Here is a 24223-nt window from a genome sequence, read left to right on the forward strand (position 1 = left end):
TCTCCCACCAGTACAAGCTGTAAAGGAATTCCAGGGCTTATCCAAACAAACTAGACGTGGGTCAAGGTTGAGCAATCCTTAAATCAGCAGCAAAGTTAAAATTGAAATCAGCCTCAGAATCTTTTAAAGGACGGTCCAACATCTGTTGCTTACAGGGCTCAATCGGACACCCTCTGGTGCTGACGCCTTACCCACCTCCTGTTCTTGCCTTGTCCTTGATACAGCCATGGGCCCACATACACTCAGAGGTACGGAGTTTTTCTCATGTCTATGGGTCTATTGTGATGCTCTCAGGCTTGCATCACCCAGCCATTGTGATGGGGAGGGGGTGTCATTTTGCAAGCACCCTGGAACATTAATCTTTCTATCTTTAAATATAATTGGCATTAAACTAAAACCCTTAAGGACCAGATCAATACAGCAGCAACGAATGCTTATTCATTGTTGTTTGCCTCTTCATTTCATACCACCCGATATCTAAATGGTGTTTGGACTTTCTGCCCTCTGACATAAGGACATTTGGAATGGCAAACCTTTGACCTGAGATCCTAATGAATGGTTTGATTGACTCTCCCTTTGCGCTTGCTTCTGCAACACATGTACTAATATTGGAATGATAATGGGAAAATTAAATTGGCCCCTGCTCTAAAGGATGACACGCACATTCGTAAAGCATTCACTATTTTTGGCACATGACAGGACAGAAACTTTCTTAATTTGCAAGTCTTTATTTTTTAATAGATCTTTTTTAATGAAGATTGAAATTGTATGTTCATTCATATTACACGACAACACAATACATTTTGCGCCAAATTCAACACTAATGCCTCAGGAGCCTTTTACTTGTGAATCCTCTTGACTGAATGAACAGCCACGTCCCCTTGAATTTCTTGACTTGTACTTTTAGAAGTGGCATGCTTCTTTTGTTTTTTTTATCCCATTCTACCAAACTCAGTATTATCACTTTCCCCCTTGTTCTGCACTCCAGCGTAAACTGCTTTGAGGTGATATTTGCAAAGATCGCTCTGAACTACAGCTTTACTTGCTTCTGGGCCTTCATCTTTAATTGGAGCTGAGCAGTGTACTCCGGACGTGGCTGCTTATAGTTGGTTGATTTCTTTTTTGATTTCTGTAACTTTCAAACAGTCCCATTGTGAAATACCATTGTCACAATGTGCTGCAGTGCATGAAAACTTAAAATTAATGGGAGGATTGAGGGAGAGGGAGAGGGGGGAAGAGAGAGGGCGGGAGGGTGGGAAGGAGTGAGTGAGTGAGGGAGGGAGGGAGGGAGGGAGGGAGGGAAGGAGGGAGGGAGGAGAGAGACAGAGAGAGAGAAAACAAAGAAAATATGGTATTTGGTGGCTATGTATTTGCATGGAAAAGATTTTAGGCTTTTAATCAAGGGGAAAGGGGCTCTGTGGCTGGTATCTCAGCCTGTTGATGCTTTGTTGAGTTGCTTGGAACATGCAAGGAAGGAGACCTGAAGCACTCCCGACCAGGTTGCATGTCTCCAAGTTACTGAAATCCCACAGACCTCCTCCCTGTGCCACAAAGTTCTGGGCACTGAGCTCTGCAGTTGTTTCCCACAGGTCGCCAAGTGCCCCAGATTTACTTTCTCATAGTTGCTAGTTACTGCTACCCCACCTCGACCACTATATTTTCCCCAGATACTTGCTACTGTGGAGTAAGCAGGGCTAAGAGAGAGGGAGAGGGGGTGTGCCTATGCAAATCATCTGCCAGTATGCTTCCTGGGAGGTCATTCCATCTCACAAGCTGACACCTGGGCAGTGGCAGGTAATTTGGAGAACAGACATATTCGGACAGGCCACAGAGCAAAGGCTGGGCCGTTGATTGAGGATCCATTTAGCCATGTCTCCCTAAGTTACCGAGGTCCAGAAAAATTCCACCCTCAGCTCTTATAGAGAGGTCCTTGGCCGATCGTGGCCGATCAGGGCAGTGAAGGGTCAGGGGTGACTGCACACTGCCTCACTTTTTCACTGCTTTCTACAGCGGTAATGCCTTTGCAGAAGGGGCCTGTACAAGTGATGTTGTCCTGCGCTATGGGAAAGTGACATTTATCCACTGACATTAACCAAATTACTTGCGCTGTTCAACGCACATACATGCAGAGAAATAATTTTATATTTTTTGGGGAAGGTGTAGAGGGTTCTGCTGATGATTCTTTTAAGCTGTCTGCTACTCTTGCTTTTACATAGAGTCTTTCCTGCCCAGGAATGTTTTACGGCCTACTGTATGTCCCTCCCTTACAACGAAAAATCTGTTGAAAGCACAGAGGTACATAGGAATGGATCTGTTAAAAAATGAAACAGAAAGCCTGGAACATGTCGGAACTGGTAGTGTTTGGATTTAGCACATTTGACTGTGAGTCAGTTTATTGTATCAGTTGACCCACTGACCCCCCTTACCTCCTGTGTAATACTTTTGCTCTCGGTAGGGTTGTCCAAAGTTCCCTTCTTAAAGTGGCTTTCTTATAAAAAATACTAGACCTGCTTTTTGTGGCACACAAGCCTCATATCCCGTTGCAGTTGATAAACTCACATCATCTCCCACCAGTACAAGCTGTAAAGGAATTCCAGGGCTTATCCAAACAAACTAGACGTGGGTCAAGGTTGAGCAATCCTTAAATCAGCAGCAAAGTTAAAATTGAAATCAGCCTCAGAATCTTTTAAAGGACGGTCCAACATCTGTTGCTTACAGGGCTCAATCGGACACCCTCTGGTGCTGACGCCTTACCCACCTCCTGTTCTTGCCTTGTCCTTGATACAGCCATGGGCCCACATACACTCAGATGTACAGAGTTTTTCTCATGTCTATGGGTCTATTGTGATGCTCTCAGGCTTGCATCACCCAGCCATTGTGATGGGGAGGGGGTGTCATTTTGCAAGCACCCTGGAGCATTAATCTTTCTATCTTTAAATATAATTGGCATTAAACTAAAACCCTTAAGGACCAGATCAATACAGCAGCAACAAATGCTTATTCATTGTTGTTTGCCTCTTCATTTCATACCACCCGATATCTAAATGGTGTTTGGACTTTCTGCCCTCTGACATAAGGACATTTGGAATGGCAAACCTTTGACCTGAGATCCTAATGAATGGTTTGATTGACTCTCCCTTTGCGCTTGCTTCTGCAACACATGTACTAATATTGGAATGATAATGGGAAAATTAAATTGGCCCCTGCTCTAAAGGATGACACGCACATTCGTAAAGCATTCACTATTTTTGGCACATGACAGGACAGAAACTTTCTTAATTTGCAAGTCTTTATTTTTTAATAGATCTTTTTTAATGAAGATTGAAATTGTATGTTCATTCATATTACACGACAACACAATACATTTTGCGCCAAATTCAACACTAATGCCTCAGGAGCCTTTTACTTGTGAATCCTCTTGACTGAATGAACAGCCACGTCCCCTTGAATTTCTTGACTTGTACTTTTAGAAGTGGCATGCTTCTTTTGTTTTTTTTATCCCATTCTACCAAACTCAGTATTATCACTTTCCCCCTTGTTCTGCACTCCAGCGTAAACTGCTTTGAGGTGATATTTGCAAAGATCGCTCTGAACTACAGCTTTACTTGCTTCTGGGCCTTAATCTTTAATTGGAGCTGAGCAGTGTACTCCGGACGTGGCTGCTTATAGTTGGTTGATTTCTTTTTTGATTTCTGTAACTTTCAAACAGTCCCATTGTGAAATACCATTGTCACAATGTGCTGCAGTGCATGAAAACTTAAATTTAATGGGAGGATTGAGGGAGAGGGAGAGGGGGGAAGAGAGAGGGCGGGAGGGTGGGAAGGAGTGAGTGAGTGAGGGAGGGAGGGAGGGAGGGAGGGAGCGAAGGAGGGAGGGAGGAGAGAGACAGAGAGAGAGAAAACAAAGAAAATATGGTATTTGGTGGCTATGTATTTGCATGGAAAAGATTTTAGGCTTTTAATCAAGGGGAAAGGGGCTCTGTGGCTGGTATCTCAGCCTGTTGATGCTTTGTTGAGTTGCTTGGAACATGCAAGGAAGGAGACCTGAAGCACTCCCGACCAGGTTGCATGTCTCCAAGTTACTGAAATCCCACAGACCTCCTCCCTGTGCCACAAAGTTCTGGGCACTGAGCTCTGCAGTTGTTTCCCACTGGTCGCCAAGTGCCCCAGATTTACTTTCTCATAGTTGCTAGTTACTGCTACCCCACCTCGACCACTATATTTTCCCCAGATACTTGCTACTGTGGAGTAAGCAGGGCTAAGAGAGAGGGAGAGGGGGTGTGCCTATGCAAATCATCTGCCAGTATGCTTCCTGGGAGGTCATTCCATCTCACCAGCTGACACCTGGGCAGTGGCAGGTAATTTGGAGAACAGACATATACGGACAGGCCACAGAGCAAAGGCTGAGCCGTTGATTGAGGATCCCTCTAGCCATGTCTCCGTAAGTTACCGAGGCCCAGAAAATTCCACCCTCAGCTCTCATAGAGAGGTCCTTGGCCGATCGTGGCCGATCAGGGCAGTGAAGAGTCAGGGGTGACTGCACACTGCCTCACTTTTTCACTGCTTTCTACAGCGGTAATGCCTTTGCAGAAGGGGCCTGTACAAGTGATGTTGTCCTGCGCTATGGGAAAGTGACATTTATCCACTGACATTAACCAAATTACTTGCGCTGTTCAATGCACATACATGCATAGAAATCATGTTGTGTTTTTTTGGGGAAGGTCTAGAGGGTCCTGCTGATGATTTATTAAGCTGTCTGCTACTCTTGCTTTTACATAGTCCTCCCTGCCCAGGCATGTTTAAGTCATACTGTATGTCCCTCCATTACAATGAAAACTCTGTTGAAAGCACAGAGGTACATAGGAATGGATCTGTTAAGAAATGAAACAAAAAGCCTGGAAAAATGTGGAAACGGGTAGGATTTGGACTTACAATTAACTAACAGTTAGATGTGCTATCCCTTGACCCACTGACCCCCTTTCCTTTTGTGTAATCCTTTTTTTCTCAGTAGGGTTTTCCAAAGTGGATTTCATATAAAAGATCCTAGACCTGCATTCTCTGGCACACATGCCTCATATCCCGTTGCTCTTGATAAACTCACATCATCTCTCACCAATATAAGCTGTAAAAGATTTTCAGGGCTTTGCCAAGCAAACTAGACGCGGGTCAAAGGTTGAGCAATCCTTTAATCAGCAGCAAAGTTAACATTGAAATCAGCCTCAGAATCTCTTAAAGGATGGTCCAATATCTGTTGCTGGCAGCGCGCAATGGGGCAGCCTGGGTGCTGACACCTTAAGCCATCTCCTGTTCTTGCCTTGTCCTTGATCCAGCCATGGGCCCACATACACTCAGAGGTACAGAGTGTTTCTCATGTCTATGGGTCTTCTGTGATGCTCTTACGCTTGCATCACACAGCCATCGTGATGGGGAGGGGGTGTCGATTTGCAAGCACCCTTGAGCATGAATCTTTTTATCTTTAAATATAATTGGCATTATACCAAACCCTTTAGGACCAGATCAATACAGCAGCAAAGAATGCTGATGAATTGCTGTTTGCCGCTTAATCCCATAACATCCGACATCTAAATGGGGTTTGGTCAAATGTTTGCCATAACAAATGTCCTTATGTCAAAGAGCAGAAAGTCCAGAGGTCCTAATCAATGGTTTGGTTGGCTCTCCCTTTGCGCTTGCCTTAAGGCGTCAGCACCAGAGGCTGCCCGATTGCGCCCTGCAAGCAACCAGTGTTGGCCCATCCTTTAAGAGATTCTGAGGCTGATTTCAATGTTATTTTTGCTGCTGATTTAAGGATTGCTCAACCTTCAGCCCACGTCTAGTTTCCTTGGCTATGCCCTTGACATCTTTTACAGCTTGTATTGGTGGGAGATGATGTGAGTTTATCAAGAGCAACGGGATATGAGGCATGTGGGCCATAAAAAACAGGTCTAGGATCATTTTTATAAGAAAGTCTCTTTAAGTAGGGAACTTTGGACAACCCTGCTGAGAGCGAAAGGATTACACAAAAGGTAGGGGGGTCAGTGGGTCAAGGGATAGCACATCTGACTGTGAATCAGTTTATTGTAAGTCCAAATCCTACCTGTTTCAACATGTTTCCAGGCTTTTTGTTTCATTTCTTAACTGAACTTAACTTCCTATGTACCTCAGCAAAACATGTACTAATATTGGAATGAAAATGGGAAAATTGAATTGGCCCCTGCTTCAAAGGATGACACGCACATTCGTAAAGCATTCACTATTTTTGGCACACGACAGGACAGAAACTTTCTTAATCTGCAAGTCTTTATTTTTTAATGCATCTTTTTTAATGAAGATTGAAATTGTATGTTCATACATATTACACGACAACACAATACATTTTGCGCCAAATTCAACACTAATGCCTCGGGAGCCGTTTACTTGTGAGTCCTATTGACTGAATGAACAGCCCCACCACCTTCAATTTCTTGACTTGTACTTTTAGAAGTGGCACGCTGCTTTTGTTTTTTTATCCCATTCTACCAAACTCGGTATTATCACTTTTCCTCCTTGTTGTGCACTCCAGCGTAAACTGCTTTAAGGTGCTATTTGCAAACATCGCTCTGAACTACAGCTTTACTTGCTTCTAGGCCTTAATCTTTAATTGTGGCTGAGCAGTGTACTCCGGATTTGGCTGCTTTTAGTTGGTTGATTCTTTTTTGATTTCTGTAACTTTCAAACAGTCCCATTGTGAATTACCATTGTCGCAATGTGCTGCAGTGCAGGGAAACTTAAAAGTAATGGTAGGGAGAGGACGAGGGAGAGGGAGGGGGGTTGTGGGTGGTGGAAAGGAGGGAGGGAGGGAGGAGAGAGAGACAGAGAGAGAGAAAACAAAGAAAATATGGTATTCGGGGGCTATGTGTTTGCATGGAAAAGATTTTAGGCTTTTAATCAAGTGGAAAGGGGCTCTGTGGCTGGTATCTCAGCCTGTTGATGCTTTGTTGAGTTGCTTGGAACATGCAAGGAAGGAGACCTGAAGCACTCCCGACCAGGTTGCATGTCTCTCCAAGTTACTGAAATCCCACAGACCTCCTCCCTGTGCCACAAAGTTCTGGGCACTGAGCTCTGCAGTTGTTTCCCACAGGTCGCCAAGTGCCCCAGATTTACTTTCTCATAGTTGCTAGTTACTGCTACCCCACCTCGACCACTATATTTTCCCCAGATACTTGCTACTGTGGAGTAAGCAGGGCTAAGAGGGAGGGAGAGGGGGTGTGCCTATGCAAATCATCTGCCAGTATGCTTCCTGGGAGGTCATTCCATCTCACAAGCTGACACCTGGGCAGTGGCAGGTAATTTGGAGAACAGACATATTCGGACAGGCCACAGAGCAAAGGCTGGGCCGTTGATTGAGGATCCATTTAGCCATGTCTCCCTTAGTTACCGAGGTCCAGAAAAATTCCACCCTCAGCTCTTATAGAGAGGTCCTTGGCCGATCGTGGCCGATCAGGGCAGTGAAGGGTCAGGGGTGACTGCACACTGCCTCACTTTTTCACTGCTTTCTACAGCGGTAATGCCTTTGCAGAAGGGGCCTGTACAAGTGATGTTGTCCTGCGCTATGGGAAAGTGACATTTATCCACTGACATTAACCAAATTACTTGCGCTGTTCAACGCACATACATGCAGAGAAATAATTTTATATTTTTTGGGGAAGGTGTAGAGGGTTCTGCTGATGATTCTTTTAAGCTGTCTGCTACTCTTGCTTTTACATAGAGTCTTTCCTGCCCAGGAATGTTTTACGGCCTACTGTATGTCCCTCCCTTACAACGAAAAATCTGTTGAAAGCACAGAGGTACATAGGAATGGATCTGTTAAAAAATGAAACAGAAAGCCTGGAACATGTCGAAACTGGTAGTGTTTGGATTTAGCACATTTGACTGTGAGTCAGTTTATTGTATCAGTTGACCCACTGACCCCCTTACCTCCTGTGTAATACTTTTGCTCTCGGTAGGGTTGTCCAAAGTTCCCTTCTTAAGTGGCTTTCTTATAAAAAATACTAGACCTGCTTTTTGTGGCACACAAGCCTCATATCCCGTTGCAGTTGATAAACTCACATCATCTCCCACCAGTACAAGCTGTAAAGGAATTCCAGGGCTTATCCAAACAAACTAGACGTGGGTCAAGGTTGAGCAATCCTTAAATCAGCAGCAAAGTTAAAATTGAAATCAGCCTCAGAATCTTTTAAAGGACGGTCCAACATCTGTTGCTTACAGGGCTCAATCGGACACCCTCTGGTGCTGACGCCTTACCCGCCTCCTGTTCTTGCCTTGTCCTTGATACAGCCATGGGCCCACATACACTCAGAGGTACAGAGTTTTTCTCATGTCTATGGGTCTATTGTGATGCTCTCAGGCTTGCATCACCCAGCCATTGTGATGGGGAGGGGGTGTCATTTTGCAAGCACCCTGGAGCATTAATCTTTCTATCTTTAAATATAATTGGCATTAAACTAAAACCCTTAAGGACCAGATCAATACAGCAGCAACGAATGCTTATTCATTGTTGTTTGCCTCTTCATTTCATACCACCCGATATCTAAATGGTGTTTGGACTTTCTGCCCTCTGACATAAGGACATTTGGAATGGCAAACCTTTGACCTGAGATCCTAATGAATGGTTTGATTGACTCTCCCTTTGCGCTTGCTTCTGCAACACATGTACTAATATTGGAATGATAATGGGAAAATTAAATTGGCCCCTGCTCTAAAGGATGACACGCACATTCGTAAAGCATTCACTATTTTTGGCACATGACAGGACAGAAACTTTCTTAATTTGCAAGTCTTTATTTTTTAATAGATCTTTTTTAATGAAGATTGAAATTGTATGTTCATTCATATTACACGACAACACAATACATTTTGCGCCAAATTCAACACTAATGCCTCAGGAGCCTTTTACTTGTGAATCCTCTTGACTGAATGAACAGCCACGTCCCCTTGAATTTCTTGACTTGTACTTTTAGAAGTGGCATGCTTCTTTTGTTTTTTTTATCCCATTCTACCAAACTCAGTATTATCACTTTCCCCCTTGTTCTGCACTCCAGCGTAAACTGCTTTGAGGTGATATTTGCAAAGATCGCTCTGAACTACAGCTTTACTTGCTTCTGGGCCTTAATCTTTAATTGGAGCTGAGCAGTGTACTCCGGACGTGGCTGCTTATAGTTGGTTGATTTCTTTTTTGATTTCTGTAACTTTCAAACAGTCCCATTGTGAAATACCATTGTCACAATGTGCTGCAGTGCATGAAAACTTAAAATTAATGGGAGGATTGAGGGAGAGGGAGAGGGGGGAAGAGAGAGGGCGGGAGGGTGGGAAGGAGTGAGTGAGGGAGGGAGGGAGGGACGGAGGGAGGGAAGGAGGGAGGGAGGAGAGAGACAGAGAGAGAGAAAACAAAGAAAATATGGTATTTGGTGGCTATGTATTTGCATGGAAAAGATTTTAGGCTTTTAATCAAGGGGAAAGGGGCTCTGTGGCTGGTATCTCAGCCTGTTGATGCTTTGTTGAGTTGCTTGGAACATGCAAGGAAGGAGACCTGAAGCACTCCCGACCAGGTTGCATGTCTCCAAGTTACTGAAATCCCACAGACCTCCTCCCTGTGCCACAAAGTTCTGGGCACTGAGCTCTGCAGTTGTTTCCCACAGGTCGCCAAGTGCCCCAGATTTACTTTCTCATAGTTGCTAGTTACTGCTACCCCACCTCGACCACTATATTTTCCCCAGATACTTGCTACTGTGGAGTAAGCAGGGCTAAGAGAGAGGGAGAGGGGGTGTGCCTATGCAAATCATCTGCCAGTATGCTTCCTGGGAGGTCATTCCATCTCACAAGCTGACACCTGGGCAGTGGCAGGTAATTTGGAGAACAGACATATTCGGACAGGCCACAGAGCAAAGGCTGGGCCGTTGATTGAGGATCCATTTAGCCATGTCTCCCTAAGTTACCGAGGTCCAGAAAAATTCCACCCTCAGCTCTTATAGAGAGGTCCTTGGCCGATCGTGGCCGATCAGGGCAGTGAAGGGTCAGGGGTGACTGCACACTGCCTCACTTTTTCACTGCTTTCTACAGCGGTAATGCCTTTGCAGAAGGGGCCTGTACAAGTGATGTTGTCCTGCGCTATGGGAAAGTGACATTTATCCACTGACATTAACCAAATTACTTGCGCTGTTCAACGCACATACATGCAGAGAAATAATTTTATATTTTTTGGGGAAGGTGTAGAGGGTTCTGCTGATGATTCTTTTAAGCTGTCTGCTACTCTTGCTTTTACATAGAGTCTTTCCTGCCCAGGAATGTTTTACGGCCTACTGTATGTCCCTCCCTTACAACGAAAAATCTGTTGAAAGCACAGAGGTACATAGGAATGGATCTGTTAAAAAATGAAACAGAAAGCCTGGAACATGTCGGAACTGGTAGTGTTTGGATTTAGCACATTTGACTGTGAGTCAGTTTATTGTATCAGTTGACCCACTGACCCCCCTTACCTCCTGTGTAATACTTTTGCTCTCGGTAGGGTTGTCCAAAGTTCCCTTCTTAAAGTGGCTTTCTTATAAAAAATACTAGACCTGCTTTTTGTGGCACACAAGCCTCATATCCCGTTGCAGTTGATAAACTCACATCATCTCCCACCAGTACAAGCTGTAAAGGAATTCCAGGGCTTATCCAAACAAACTAGACGTGGGTCAAGGTTGAGCAATCCTTAAATCAGCAGCAAAGTTAAAATTGAAATCAGCCTCAGAATCTTTTAAAGGACGGTCCAACATCTGTTGCTTACAGGGCTCAATCGGACACCCTCTGGTGCTGACGCCTTACCCACCTCCTGTTCTTGCCTTGTCCTTGATACAGCCATGGGCCCACATACACTCAGATGTACAGAGTTTTTCTCATGTCTATGGGTCTATTGTGATGCTCTCAGGCTTGCATCACCCAGCCATTGTGATGGGGAGGGGGTGTCATTTTGCAAGCACCCTGGAGCATTAATCTTTCTATCTTTAAATATAATTGGCATTAAACTAAAACCCTTAAGGACCAGATCAATACAGCAGCAACAAATGCTTATTCATTGTTGTTTGCCTCTTCATTTCATACCACCCGATATCTAAATGGTGTTTGGACTTTCTGCCCTCTGACATAAGGACATTTGGAATGGCAAACCTTTGACCTGAGATCCTAATGAATGGTTTGATTGACTCTCCCTTTGCGCTTGCTTCTGCAACACATGTACTAATATTGGAATGATAATGGGAAAATTAAATTGGCCCCTGCTCTAAAGGATGACACGCACATTCGTAAAGCATTCACTATTTTTGGCACATGACAGGACAGAAACTTTCTTAATTTGCAAGTCTTTATTTTTTAATAGATCTTTTTTAATGAAGATTGAAATTGTATGTTCATTCATATTACACGACAACACAATACATTTTGCGCCAAATTCAACACTAATGCCTCAGGAGCCTTTTACTTGTGAATCCTCTTGACTGAATGAACAGCCACGTCCCCTTGAATTTCTTGACTTGTACTTTTAGAAGTGGCATGCTTCTTTTGTTTTTTTTATCCCATTCTACCAAACTCAGTATTATCACTTTCCCCCTTGTTCTGCACTCCAGCGTAAACTGCTTTGAGGTGATATTTGCAAAGATCGCTCTGAACTACAGCTTTACTTGCTTCTGGGCCTTAATCTTTAATTGGAGCTGAGCAGTGTACTCCGGACGTGGCTGCTTATAGTTGGTTGATTTCTTTTTTGATTTCTGTAACTTTCAAACAGTCCCATTGTGAAATACCATTGTCACAATGTGCTGCAGTGCATGAAAACTTAAATTTAATGGGAGGATTGAGGGAGAGGGAGAGGGGGGAAGAGAGAGGGCGGGAGGGTGGGAAGGAGTGAGTGAGTGAGGGAGGGAGGGAGGGAAGGAGGGAGGGAGGGAGGAGAGAGACAGAGAGAGAGAAAACAAAGAAAATATGGTATTTGGTGGCTATGTATTTGCATGGAAAAGATTTTAGGCTTTTAATCAAGGGGAAAGGGGCTCTGTGGCTGGTATCTCAGCCTGTTGATGCTTTGTTGAGTTGCTTGGAACATGCAAGGAAGGAGACCTGAAGCACTCCCGACCAGGTTGCATGTCTCCAAGTTACTGAAATCCCACAGACCTCCTCCCTGTGCCACAAAGTTCTGGGCACTGAGCTCTGCAGTTGTTTCCCACAAGTCGCCAAGTGCCCCAGATTTACTTTCTCATAGTTGCTAGTTACTGCTACCCCACCTCGACCACTATATTTTCCCCAGATACTTGCTACTGTGGAGTAAGCAGGGCTAAGAGAGAGGGAGAGGGGGTGTGCCTATGCAAATCATCTGCCAGTATGCTTCCTGGGAGGTCATTCCATCTCACCAGCTGACACCTGGGCAGTGGCAGGTAATTTGGAGAACAGACATATACGGACAGGCCACAGAGCAAAGGCTGAGCCGTTGATTGAGGATCCCTCTAGCCATGTCTCCGTAAGTTACCGAGGCCCAGAAAATTCCACCCTCAGCTCTCATAGAGAGGTCCTTGGCCGATCGTGGCCGATCAGGGCAGTGAAGGGTCAGGGGTGACTGCACACTGCCTCACTTTTTCACTGCTTTCTACAGCGGTAATGCCTTTGCAGAAGGGGCCTGTACAAGTGATGTTGTCCTGCGCTATGGGAAAGTGACATTTATCCACTGACATTAACCAAATTACTTGCGCTGTTCAATGCACATACATGCATAGAAATCATGTTGTGTTTTTTTGGGGAAGGTCTAGAGGGTCCTGCTGATGATTTATTAAGCTGTCTGCTACTCTTGCTTTTACATAGTCCTCCCTGCCCAGGCATGTTTAAGTCATACTGTATGTCCCTCCATTACAATGAAAACTCTGTTGAAAGCACAGAGGTACATAGGAATGGATCTGTTAAGAAATGAAACAAAAAGCCTGGAAAAATGTGGAAACGGGTAGGATTTGGACTTACAATTAACTAACAGTTAGATGTGCTATCCCTTGACCCACTGACCCCCTTTCCTTTTGTGTAATCCTTTTTTTCTCAGTAGGGTTTTCCAAAGTGGATTTCATATAAAAGATCCTAGACCTGCATTCTCTGGCACACATGCCTCATATCCCGTTGCTCTTGATAAACTCACATCATCTCTCACCAATATAAGCTGTAAAAGATTTTCAGGGCTTAGCCAAGCAAACTAGACGCGGGTCGAAGGTTGAGCAATCCTTTAATCAGCAGCAAAGTTAACATTGAAATCAGCCTCAGAATCTCTTAAAGGATGGTCCAATATCTGTTGCTGGCAGCGCGCAATGGGGCAGCCTGGGTGCTGACACCTTAAGCCATCTCCTGTTCTTGCCTTGTCCTTGATCCAGCCATGGGCCCACATACACTCAGAGGTACAGAGTGTTTCTCATGTCTATGGGTCTTCTGTGATGCTCTTACGCTTGCATCACACAGCCATCGTGATGGGGAGGGGGTGTCGATTTGCAAGCACCCTTGAGCATGAATCTTTTTATCTTTAAATATAATTGGCATTAAACCAAACCCTTTAGGACCAGATCAATACAGCAGCAAAGAATGCTGATGAATTGCTGTTTGCCGCTTAATCCCATAACATCCGACATCTAAATGGGGTTTGGTCAAATGTTTGCCATAACAAATGTCCTTATGTCAAAGAGCAGAAAGTCCAGAGGTCCTAATCAATGGTTTGGTTGGCTCTCCCTTTGCGCTTGCCTTAAGGCGTCAGCACCAGAGGCTGCCCGATTGCGCCCTGCAAGCAACCAGTGTTGGCCCATCCTTTAAGAGATTCTGAGGCTGATTTCAATGTTATTTTTGCTGCTGATTTAAGGATTGCTCAACCTTCAGCCCACGTCTAGTTTCCTTGGCTATGCCCTTGACATCTTTTACAGCTTGTATTGGTGGGAGATGATGTGAGTTTATCAAGAGCAACGGGATATGAGGCATGTGGGCCATAAAAAACAGGTCTAGGATCATTTTTATAAGAAAGTCTCTTTAAGTAGGGAACTTTGGACAACCCTGCTGAGAGCGAAAGGATTACACAAAAGGTAGGGGGGTCAGTGGGTCAAGGGATAGCACATCTGACTGTGAATCAGTTTATTGTAAGTCCAAATCCTACCTGTTTCAACATGTTTCCAGGCTTTTTGTTTCATTTCTTAACTGAACTTAACTTCCTATGTACCTCAGCAAAACATGTACTAATATTGGAATGAAAATGGGAAAATTGAATTGGCCCCTGCTTCAAAGGATGACACGCACATTCGTAAAGCATTCACTATTTTTGGCACACGACAGGACAGAAACTTTCTTAATCTGCAAGTCTTTATTTTTTAATACATCTTTTTTAATGAAGATTGAAATTGTATGTTCATACATATTACACGACAACACAATACATTTTGCGCCAAATTCAACACTAATGCCTCGGGAGCCGTTTACTTGTGAGTCCTATTGACTGAATGAACAGCCCCACCACCTTCAATTTCTTGACTTGTACTTTTAGAAGTGGCACGCTGCTTTTGTTTTTTTATCCCATTCTACCAAACTCGGTATTATCACTTTTCCCCCTTGTTGTGCACTCCAGCGTAAACTGCTTTAAGGTGCTATTTGCAAACATCGCTCTGAACTACAGCTTTACTTGCTTCTAGGCCTTAATCTTTAATTGTGGCTGAGCAGTGTACTCCGGATTTGGCTGCTTTTAGTTGGTTGATTCTTTTTTGATTTCTGTAACTTTCAAACAGTCCCATTGTGAATTACCATTGTCGCAATGTGCTGCAGTGCAGGGAAACTTAAAAGTAATGGTAGGGAGAGGACGAGGGAGAGGGAGGGGGGTTGTGGGTGGTGGAAAGGAGGGAGGGAGGGAGGAGAGAGAGACAGAGAGAGAGAAAACAAAGAAAATATGGTATTCGGGGGCTATGTGTTTGCATGGAAAAGATTTTAGGCTTTTAATCAAGTGGAAAGGGGCTCTGTGGCTGGTATCTCAGCCTGTTGATGCTTTGTTGAGTTGCTTGGAACATGCAAGGAAGGAGACCTGAAGCACTCCCGACCAGGTTGCATGTCTCCAAGTTACTGAAATCCCACAGACCTCCTCCCTGTGCCACAAAGTTCTGGGCACTGAGCTCTGCAGTTGTTTCCCACAGGTCGCCAAGTGCCCCAGATTTACTTTCTCATAGTTGCTAGTTACTGCTACCCCACCTCGACCACTATATTTTCCCCAGATACTTGCTACTGTGGAGTAAGCAGGGCTAAGAGAGAGGGAGAGGGGGTGTGCCTATGCAAATCATCTGCCAGTATGCTTCCTGGGAGGTCATTCCATCTCACAAGCTGACACCTGGGCAGTGGCAGGTAATTTGGAGAACAGACATATTTGGACAGGCCACAGAGCAAAGGCTGGGCCGTTGATTGAGGATCCATTTAGCCATGTCTCCCTTAGTTACCGAGGTCCAGAAAAATTCCACCCTCAGCTCTTATAGAGAGGTCCTTGGCCGATCGTGGCCGATCAGGGCAGTGAAGGGTCAGGGGTGACTGCACACTGCCTCACTTTTTCACTGCTTTCTACAGCGGTAATGCCTTTGCAGAAGGGGCCTGTACAAGTGATGTTGTCCTGCGCTATGGGAAAGTGACATTTATCCACTGACATTAACCAAATTACTTGCGCTGTTCAACGCACATACATGCAGAGAAATCATTTTATATTTTTTGGGGAAGGTGTAGAGGGTTCTGCTGATGATTCTTTTAAGCTGTCTGCTACTCTTGCTTTTACATAGAGTCTTTCCTGCCCAGGAATGTTTTACGGCCTACTGTATGTCCCTCCCTTACAACGAAAAATCTGTTGAAAGCACAGAGGTACATAGGAATGGATCTGTTAAAAAATGAAACAGAAAGCCTGGAACATGTCGAAACTGGTAGTGTTTGGATTTAGCACATTTGACTGTGAGTCAGTTTATTGTATCAGTTGACCCACTGACCCCCTTACCTCCTGTGTAATACTTTTGCTCTCGGTAGGGTTGTCCAAAGTTCCCTTCTTAAGTGGCTTTCTTATAAAAAATACTAGACCTGCTTTTTGTGGCACACAAGCCTCATATCCCGTTGCAGTTGATAAACTCACATCATCTCCCACCAGTACAAGCTGTAAAGGAATTCCAGGGCTTATCCAAACAAACTAGACGTGGGTCAAGGTTGAGCAATCCTTAAATCAGCAGCAAAGTTAAAATTGAAATCAGCCTCAGAATCTTTTAAAGGACGGTCCAACATCTGTTGCTTACAGGGCTCAATCGGACACCCTCTGGTGCTGACGCCTTACCCACCTCCTGTTCTTGCCTTGTCCTTGATACAGCCATGGGCCCACATACATTCAGAGGTACAGAGTTTTTCTCATGTCTATGGGTCTATTGTGATGCTCTCAGGCTTGCATCACCCAGCCATTGTGATGGGGAGGGGGTGTCATTTTGCAAGCACCCTGGAGCATTAATCTTTCTATCTTTAAATATAATTGGCATTAAACTAAAACCCTTAAGGACCAGATCAATACAGCAGCAACGAATGCTTATTCATTGTTGTTTGCCTCTTCATTTCATACCACCCGATATCTAAATGGTGTTTGGACTTTCTGCCCTCTGACATAAGGACATTTGGAATGGCAAACCTTTGACCTGAGATCCTAATGAATGGTTTGATTGACTCTCCCTTTGCGCTTGCTTCTGCAACACATGTACTAATATTGGAATGATAATGGGAAAATTAAATTGGCCCCTGCTCTAAAGGATGACACGCACATTCGTAAAGCATTCACTATTTTTGGCACATGACAGGACAGAAACTTTCTTAATTTGCAAGTCTTTATTTTTTAATAGATCTTTTTTAATGAAGATTGAAATTGTATGTTCATTCATATTACACGACAACACAATACATTTTGCGCCAAATTCAACACTAATGCCTCAGGAGCCTTTTACTTGTGAATCCTCTTGACTGAATGAACAGCCACGTCCCCTTGAATTTCTTGACTTGTACTTTTAGAAGTGGCATGCTTCTTTTGTTTTTTTATCCCATTCTACCAAACTCAGTATTATCACTTTCCCCCTTGTTCTGCACTCCAGCGTAAACTGCTTTGAGGTGATATTTGCAAAGATCGCTCTGAACTACAGCTTTACTTGCTTCTGGGCCTTAATCTTTAATTGGAGCTGAGCAGTGTACTCCGGACGTGGCTGCTTATAGTTGGTTGATTTCTTTTTTGATTTCTGTAACTTTCAAACAGTCCCATTGTGAAATACCATTGTCACAATGTGCTGCAGTGCATGAAAACTTAAAATTAATGGGAGGAATGAGGGAGAGGGAGAGGGGGGAAGAGAGAGGGCGGGAGGGTGGGAAGGAGTGAGTGAGTGAGGGAGGGAGGGAGGGAGGGAAGGAGGGAGGGAGGAGAGAGACAGAGAGAGAGAAAACAAAGAAAATATGGTATTTGGTGGCTATGTATTTGCATGGAAAAGATTTTAGGCTTTTAATCAAGGGGAAAGGGGCTCTGTGGCTGGTATCTCAGCCTGTTGATGCTTTGTTGAGTTGCTTGGAACATGCAAGGAAGGAGACCTGAAGCACTCCCGACCAGGTTGCATGTCTCTAAGTTACTGAAATCCCACAGACCTCCTCCCTGTGCCACAAAGTTCTGGGCACTGAGCTCTGCAGTTGTTTCCCACAGGTCGCCAAGTGCCCCAGATTTACTTTCTCATAGTTGCTAGTTACTGCTACCCCACCTCGACCACTATATTTTCCCCAGATACTTGCTACTGTGGAGTAAGCAGGGCTAAGAGAGAGGGAGAGGGGGTGTGCCTATGCAAATCATCTGCCAGTATGCTTCCTGGGAGGTCATTCCATCTCACAAGCTGACACCTGGGCAGTGGCAGGTAATTTGGAGAACAGACATATTTGGACAGGCCACAGAGCAAAGGCTGGGCCGTTGATTGAGGATCCATTTAGCCATGTCTCCCTTAGTTACCGAGGTCCAGAAAAATTCCACCCTCAGCTCTTATAGAGAGGTCCTTGGCCGATCGTGGCCGATCAGGGCAGTGAAGGGTCAGGGGTGACTGCACACTGCCTCACTTTTTCACTGCTTTCTACAGCGGTAATGCCTTTGCAGAAGGGGCCTGTACAAGTGATGTTGTCCTGCGCTATGGGAAAGTGACATTTATCCACTGACATTAACCAAATTACTTGCGCTGTTCAACGCACATACATGCAGAGAAATAATTTTATATTTTTTGGGGAAGGTGTAGAGGGTTCTGCTGATGATTCTTTTAAGCTGTCTGCTACTCTTGCTTTTACATAGAGTCTTTCCTGCCCAGGAATGTTTTACGGCCTACTGTATGTCCCTCCCTTACAACGAAAAATCTGTTGAAAGCACAGAGGTACATAGGAATGGATCTGTTAAAAAATGAAACAGAAAGCCTGGAACATGTCGAAACTGGTAGTGTTTGGATTTAGCACATTTGACTGTGAGTCAGTTTATTGTATCAGTTGACCCACTGACCCCCTTACCTCCTGTGTAATACTTTTGCTCTCGGTAGGGTTGTCCAAAGTTCCCTTCTTAAGTGGCTTTCTTATAAAAAATACTAGACCTGCTTTTTGTGGCACACAAGCCTCATATCCCGTTGCAGTTGATAAACTCACATCATCTCCCACCAGTACAAGCTGTAAAGGAATTCCAGGGCTTATCCAAACAAACTAGACGTGGGTCAAGGTTGAGCAATCCTTAAATCAGCAGCAAAGTTAAAATTGAAATCAGCCTCAGAATCTTTTAAAGGACGGTCCAACATCTGTTGCTTACAGGGCTCAATCGGACACCCTCTGGTGCTGACGCCTTACCCACCTCCTGTTCTTGCCTTGTCCTTGATACAGCCATGGGCCCACATACACTCAGAGGTACAGAGTTTTTCTCATGTCTATGGGTCTATTGTGATGCTCTCAGGCTTGCATCACCCAGCCATTGTGATGGGGAGGGGGTGTCATTTTGCAAGCACCCTGGAGCATTAATCTTTCTATCTTTAAATATAATTGGCATTAAACTAAAACCCTTAAGGACCAGATCAATACAGCAGCAACGAATGCTTATTCATTGTTGTTTGCCTCTTCATTTCATACCACCCGATATCTAAATGGTGTTTGGACTTTCTGCCCTCTGACATAAGGACATTTGGAATGGCAAACCTTTGACCTGAGATCCTAATGAATGGTTTGATTGACTCTCCCTTTGCGCTTGCTTCTGCAACACATGTACTAATATTGGAATGATAATGGGAAAATTAAATTGGCCCCTGCTCTAAAGGATGACACGCACATTCGTAAAGCATTCACTATTTTTGGCACATGACAGGACAGAAACTTTCTTAATTTGCAAGTCTTTATTTTTTAATAGATCTTTTTTAATGAAGATTGAAATTGTATGTTCATTCATATTACACGACAACACAATACATTTTGCGCCAAATTCAACACTAATGCCTCAGGAGCCTTTTACTTGTGAATCCTCTTGACTGAATGAACAGCCACGTCCCCTTGAATTTCTTGACTTGTACTTTTAGAAGTGGCATGCTTCTTTTGTTTTTTTTATCCCATTCTACCAAACTCAGTATTATCACTTTCCCCCTTGTTCTGCACTCCAGCGTAAACTGCTTTGAGGTGATATTTGCAAAGATCGCTCTGAACTACAGCTTTACTTGCTTCTGGGCCTTAATCTTTAATTGGAGCTGAGCAGTGTACTCCGGACGTGGCTGCTTATAGTTGGTTGATTTCTTTTTTGATTTCTGTAACTTTCAAACAGTCCCATTGTGAAATACCATTGTCACAATGTGCTGCAGTGCATGAAAACTTAAAATTAATGGGAGGATTGAGGGAGAGGGAGAGGGGGGAAGAGAGAGGGCGGGAGGGTGGGAAGGAGTGAGTGAGTGAGGGAGGGAGGGAGGGAGGGAGGGAAGGAGGGAGGGAGGAGAGAGACAGAGAGAGAGAAAACAAAGAAAATATGGTATTTGGTGGCTATGTATTTGCATGGAAAAGATTTTAGGCTTTTAATCAAGGGGAAAGGGGCTCTGTGGCTGGTATCTCAGCCTGTTGATGCTTTGTTGAGTTGCTTGGAACATGCAAGGAAGGAGACCTGAAGCACTCCCGACCAGGTTGCATGTCTCCAAGTTACTGAAATCCCACAGACCTCCTCCCTGTGCCACAAAGTTCTGGGCACTGAGCTCTGCAGTTGTTTCCCACAGGTCGCCAAGTGCCCCAGATTTACTTTCTCATAGTTGCTAGTTACTGCTACCCCACCTCGACCACTATATTTTCCCCAGATACTTGCTACTGTGGAGTAAGCAGGGCTAAGAGAGAGGGAGAGGGGGTGTGCCTATGCAAATCATCTGCCAGTATGCTTCCTGGGAGGTCATTCCATCTCACAAGCTGACACCTGGGCAGTGGCAGGTAATTTGGAGAACAGACATATTCGGACAGGCCACAGAGCAAAGGCTGGGCCGTTGATTGAGGATCCATTTAGCCATGTCTCCCTAAGTTACCGAGGTCCAGAAAAATTCCACCCTCAGCTCTTATAGAGAGGTCCTTGGCCGATCGTGGCCGATCAGGGCAGTGAAGGGTCAGGGGTGACTGCACACTGCCTCACTTTTTCACTGCTTTCTACAGCGGTAATGCCTTTGCAGAAGGGGCCTGTACAAGTGATGTTGTCCTGCGCTATGGGAAAGTGACATTTATCCACTGACATTAACCAAATTACTTGCGCTGTTCAACGCACATACATGCAGAGAAATAATTTTATATTTTTTGGGGAAGGTGTAGAGGGTTCTGCTGATGATTCTTTTAAGCTGTCTGCTACTCTTGCTTTTACATAGAGTCTTTCCTGCCCAGGAATGTTTTACGGCCTACTGTATGTCCCTCCCTTACAACGAAAAATCTGTTGAAAGCACAGAGGTACATAGGAATGGATCTGTTAAAAAATGAAACAGAAAGCCTGGAACATGTCGAAACTGGTAGTGTTTGGATTTAGCACATTTGACTGTGAGTCAGTTTATTGTATCAGTTGACCCACTGACCCCCTTACCTCCTGTGTAATACTTTTGCTCTCGGTAGGGTTGTCCAAAGTTCCCTTCTTAAGTGGCTTTCTTATAAAAAATACAAGACCTGCTTTTTGTGGCACACAAGCCTCATATCCCGTTGCAGTTGATAAACTCACATCATCTCCCACCAGTACAAGCTGTAAAGGAATTCCAGGGCTTATCCAAACAAACTAGACGTGGGTCAAGGTTGAGCAATCCTTAAATCAGCAGCAAAGTTAAAATTGAAATCAGCCTCAGAATCTTTTAAAGGACGGTCCAACATCTGTTGCTTACAGGGCTCAATCGGACACCCTCTGGTGCTGACGCCTTACCCACCTCCTGTTCTTGCCTTGTCCTTGATACAGCCATGGGCCCACATACACTCAGAGGTACAGAGTTTTTCTCATGTCTATGGGTCTATTGTGATGCTCTCAGGCTTGCATCACCCAGCCATTGTGATGGGGAGGGGGTGTCATTTTGCAAGCACCCTGGAGCATTAATCTTTCTATCTTTAAATATAATTGGCATTAAACTAAAACCCTTAAGGACCAGATCAATACAGCAGCAACGAATGCTTATTCATTGTTGTTTGCCTCTTCATTTCATACCACCCGATATCTAAATGGTGTTTGGACTTTCTGCCCTCTGACATAAGGACATTTGGAATGGCAAACCTTTGACCTGAGATCCTAATGAATGGTTTGATTGACTCTCCCTTTGCGCTTGCTTCTGCAACACATGTACTAATATTGGAATGATAATGGGAAAATTAAATTGGCCCCTGCTCTAAAGGATGACACGCACATTCGTAAAGCATTCACTATTTTTGGCACATGACAGGACAGAAACTTTCTTAATTTGCAAGTCTTTATTTTTTAATAGATCTTTTTTAATGAAGATTGAAATTGTATGTTCATTCATATTACACGACAACACAATACATTTTGCGCCAAATTCAACACTAATGCCTCAGGAGCCTTTTACTTGTGAATCCTCTTGACTGAATGAACAGCCACGTCCCCTTGAATTTCTTGACTTGTACTTTTAGAAGTGGCATGCTTCTTTTGTTTTTTTTATCCCATTCTACCAAACTCAGTATTATCACTTTCCCCCTTGTTCTGCACTCCAGCGTAAACTGCTTTGAGGTGATATTTGCAAAGATCGCTCTGAACTACAGCTTTACTTGCTTCTGGGCCTTAATCTTTAATTGGAGCTGAGCAGTGTACTCCGGACGTGGCTGCTTATAGTTGGTTGATTTCTTTTTTGATTTCTGTAACTTTCAAACAGTCCCATTGTGAAATACCGTTGTCACAATGTGCTGCAGTGCATGAAAACTTAAAATTAATGGGAGGATTGAGGGAGAGGGAGAGGGGGAAGAGAGAGGGCGGGAGGGTGGGAAGGAGTGAGTGAGGGAGGGAGGGAGGAGAGAGACAGAGAGAGAGAAAACAAAGAAAATATGGTATTTGGTGGCTATGTATTTGCATGGAAAAGATTTTAGGCTTTTAATCAAGGGGAAAGGGGCTCTGTGGCTGGTATCTCAGCCTGTTGATGCTTTGTTGAGTTGCTTGGAACATGCAAGGAAGGAGACCTGAAGCACTCCCGACCAGGTTGCATGCCTCCAAGTTACTGAAATCCCACAGACCTCCTCCCTGTGCCACAAAGTTCTGGGCACTGAGCTCTACAGTTGTTCCCCACAGGTCGGCTTCAGGGGGATATCTTTTGTTCTTGATTTAAGCCTATGGTATCTGTCAATACCCTGGTTGGGGGTTGAATTGTTAGAGATGATACCTTTGGGCTCATTAATGTACGTGGCTGTGCATACATTTGGGCAAGGCCGTAGACTAACGGTGGCTTTAGGGTCTTGATTGCATTATTGGTGGAATGGCGATGTATTGGGTAGGACACGGGATGGGGTGGTGGCGAGGGCATCCGAGTTTGGATAGACCATTTACGAATGTGATGAAAGTTCATCTTGAGCAGGGAGTAGCGTTATGAATAATATGATATGGGAACATGATACTTATGATGAGGCCTAGCATACTCTGGTTCATGTGATCAGTGTAGCATGTGATGCTAGGAAGAAAACATCTGGGTAAAGTCCACTTACAATAGGGAACCAAACATACACACTATGAGACTAGCCCCTAACGTAATTTACGAGTCCTAGGGCAAATTAAGATCACAGAGGTAGCGAGAAGTATATGTGATACAGTATTACTTCAACAGTTAAAGCGACAGTTCTAAGTAGTCAGGGGTGAGGAGGCCTAGTGGTAGATGAGCACAGTCGAGGTCGGGCTATCAGGAGAGTACAGGTGAACCTAATCCTATATTTATCTATTACACATTGCTTGTAGTTAGCCGGCAGTATCATTAGGGATTAAAACGAACATACAAACATTAGCAATATGGGGTATACAGATGATTAAGACGGTTAGCTTATATAGTCTTCAGCAATATGATATATAGATGACAAGCAATTGGATGTGCAGTGTGGCTTAGAGCAGTTTGGAGCGAGAATAAAGAAGAATTACTACCAATAGACTAGCAGGGTGTTATAACCTGAGTAGTGCTTACGGCAGTAGGACAGGCGGTATACAAATGATTCAATTGTCAGGCTCTAAGCCCTGGGCGTCAATGCTAACTAAGAATGCATTTCGATAGTTCAACGTGATGGGGGGGTCACTAGTATATTCAGCTGTGCATACAGTGAGGTCCATATAACGCCAAGTTAGACTCTAAAGAAGCATATCTGGTCTTTCGTAGTGCATAAGAGTGAGGTATGGCTGGGTCGTTCACTACTTATTCAGATCAATGACATAGCTTAAGTGTTGTGATTGGGGAGCATGTGATGACAGTAGTCCAGCTACAGTGTAACTCTAGAATATGTCCACGGGCAAGATGGTCATACGAATGAACAGCATGGGATATGCAAGTACTTACAGATACGCTTGAATATTCACCAGTCACCGTATCCTGCCGCGGACAGCCGCAGACTGGCCCTTAAGAACGCGGCCGGCTTCCGCCCCCGGTCGGGGGGTTCCACGGAAATAGCGCAGCACAGCCAATCAGCTGGTCGCTATGGAGGGTGGTCTG

At 44.4% G+C, this 24223-nt stretch overlaps 7 non-coding genes across 7 annotated transcripts; all 7 read left to right on the forward strand.

Moving 5' to 3' along the window:
* The first annotated feature begins 580 nt into the window (after nucleotides 1-580).
* Nucleotides 581-687, forward strand: LOC138567937 (U6 spliceosomal RNA). Its single transcript, XR_011302315.1, has one exon. It is a non-coding gene; the product is annotated as a U6 spliceosomal RNA (small nuclear RNA).
* Nucleotides 688-3143: 2456 nt separating this feature from the next.
* On the forward strand, nucleotides 3144-3250 carry LOC138567938 (U6 spliceosomal RNA). The gene has a single exon (XR_011302316.1). It is a non-coding gene; the product is annotated as a U6 spliceosomal RNA (small nuclear RNA).
* A 5418-nt stretch (nucleotides 3251-8668) lies between these two features.
* Nucleotides 8669-8775, forward strand: LOC138567939 (U6 spliceosomal RNA). The gene has a single exon (XR_011302317.1). It is a non-coding gene; the product is annotated as a U6 spliceosomal RNA (small nuclear RNA).
* A 2452-nt stretch (nucleotides 8776-11227) lies between these two features.
* LOC138567940 (U6 spliceosomal RNA) lies at nucleotides 11228-11334 on the forward strand. The gene has a single exon (XR_011302318.1). It is a non-coding gene; the product is annotated as a U6 spliceosomal RNA (small nuclear RNA).
* A 5408-nt stretch (nucleotides 11335-16742) lies between these two features.
* On the forward strand, nucleotides 16743-16849 carry LOC138567941 (U6 spliceosomal RNA). The gene has a single exon (XR_011302319.1). It is a non-coding gene; the product is annotated as a U6 spliceosomal RNA (small nuclear RNA).
* Nucleotides 16850-19294: 2445 nt separating this feature from the next.
* Nucleotides 19295-19401, forward strand: LOC138567942 (U6 spliceosomal RNA). Its single transcript, XR_011302320.1, has one exon. It is a non-coding gene; the product is annotated as a U6 spliceosomal RNA (small nuclear RNA).
* A 2450-nt stretch (nucleotides 19402-21851) lies between these two features.
* LOC138567943 (U6 spliceosomal RNA) lies at nucleotides 21852-21958 on the forward strand. The gene has a single exon (XR_011302321.1). It is a non-coding gene; the product is annotated as a U6 spliceosomal RNA (small nuclear RNA).
* Nucleotides 21959-24223: the final 2265 nt, after the last annotated feature.

This window comes from Ambystoma mexicanum, chromosome 2p (genome assembly GCF_040938575.1).
Source record: "Ambystoma mexicanum isolate Mex_15411 chromosome 2p, UKY_AmexF1_1, whole genome shotgun sequence".
Taxonomy (NCBI): domain Eukaryota; kingdom Metazoa; phylum Chordata; class Amphibia; order Caudata; family Ambystomatidae; genus Ambystoma; species Ambystoma mexicanum.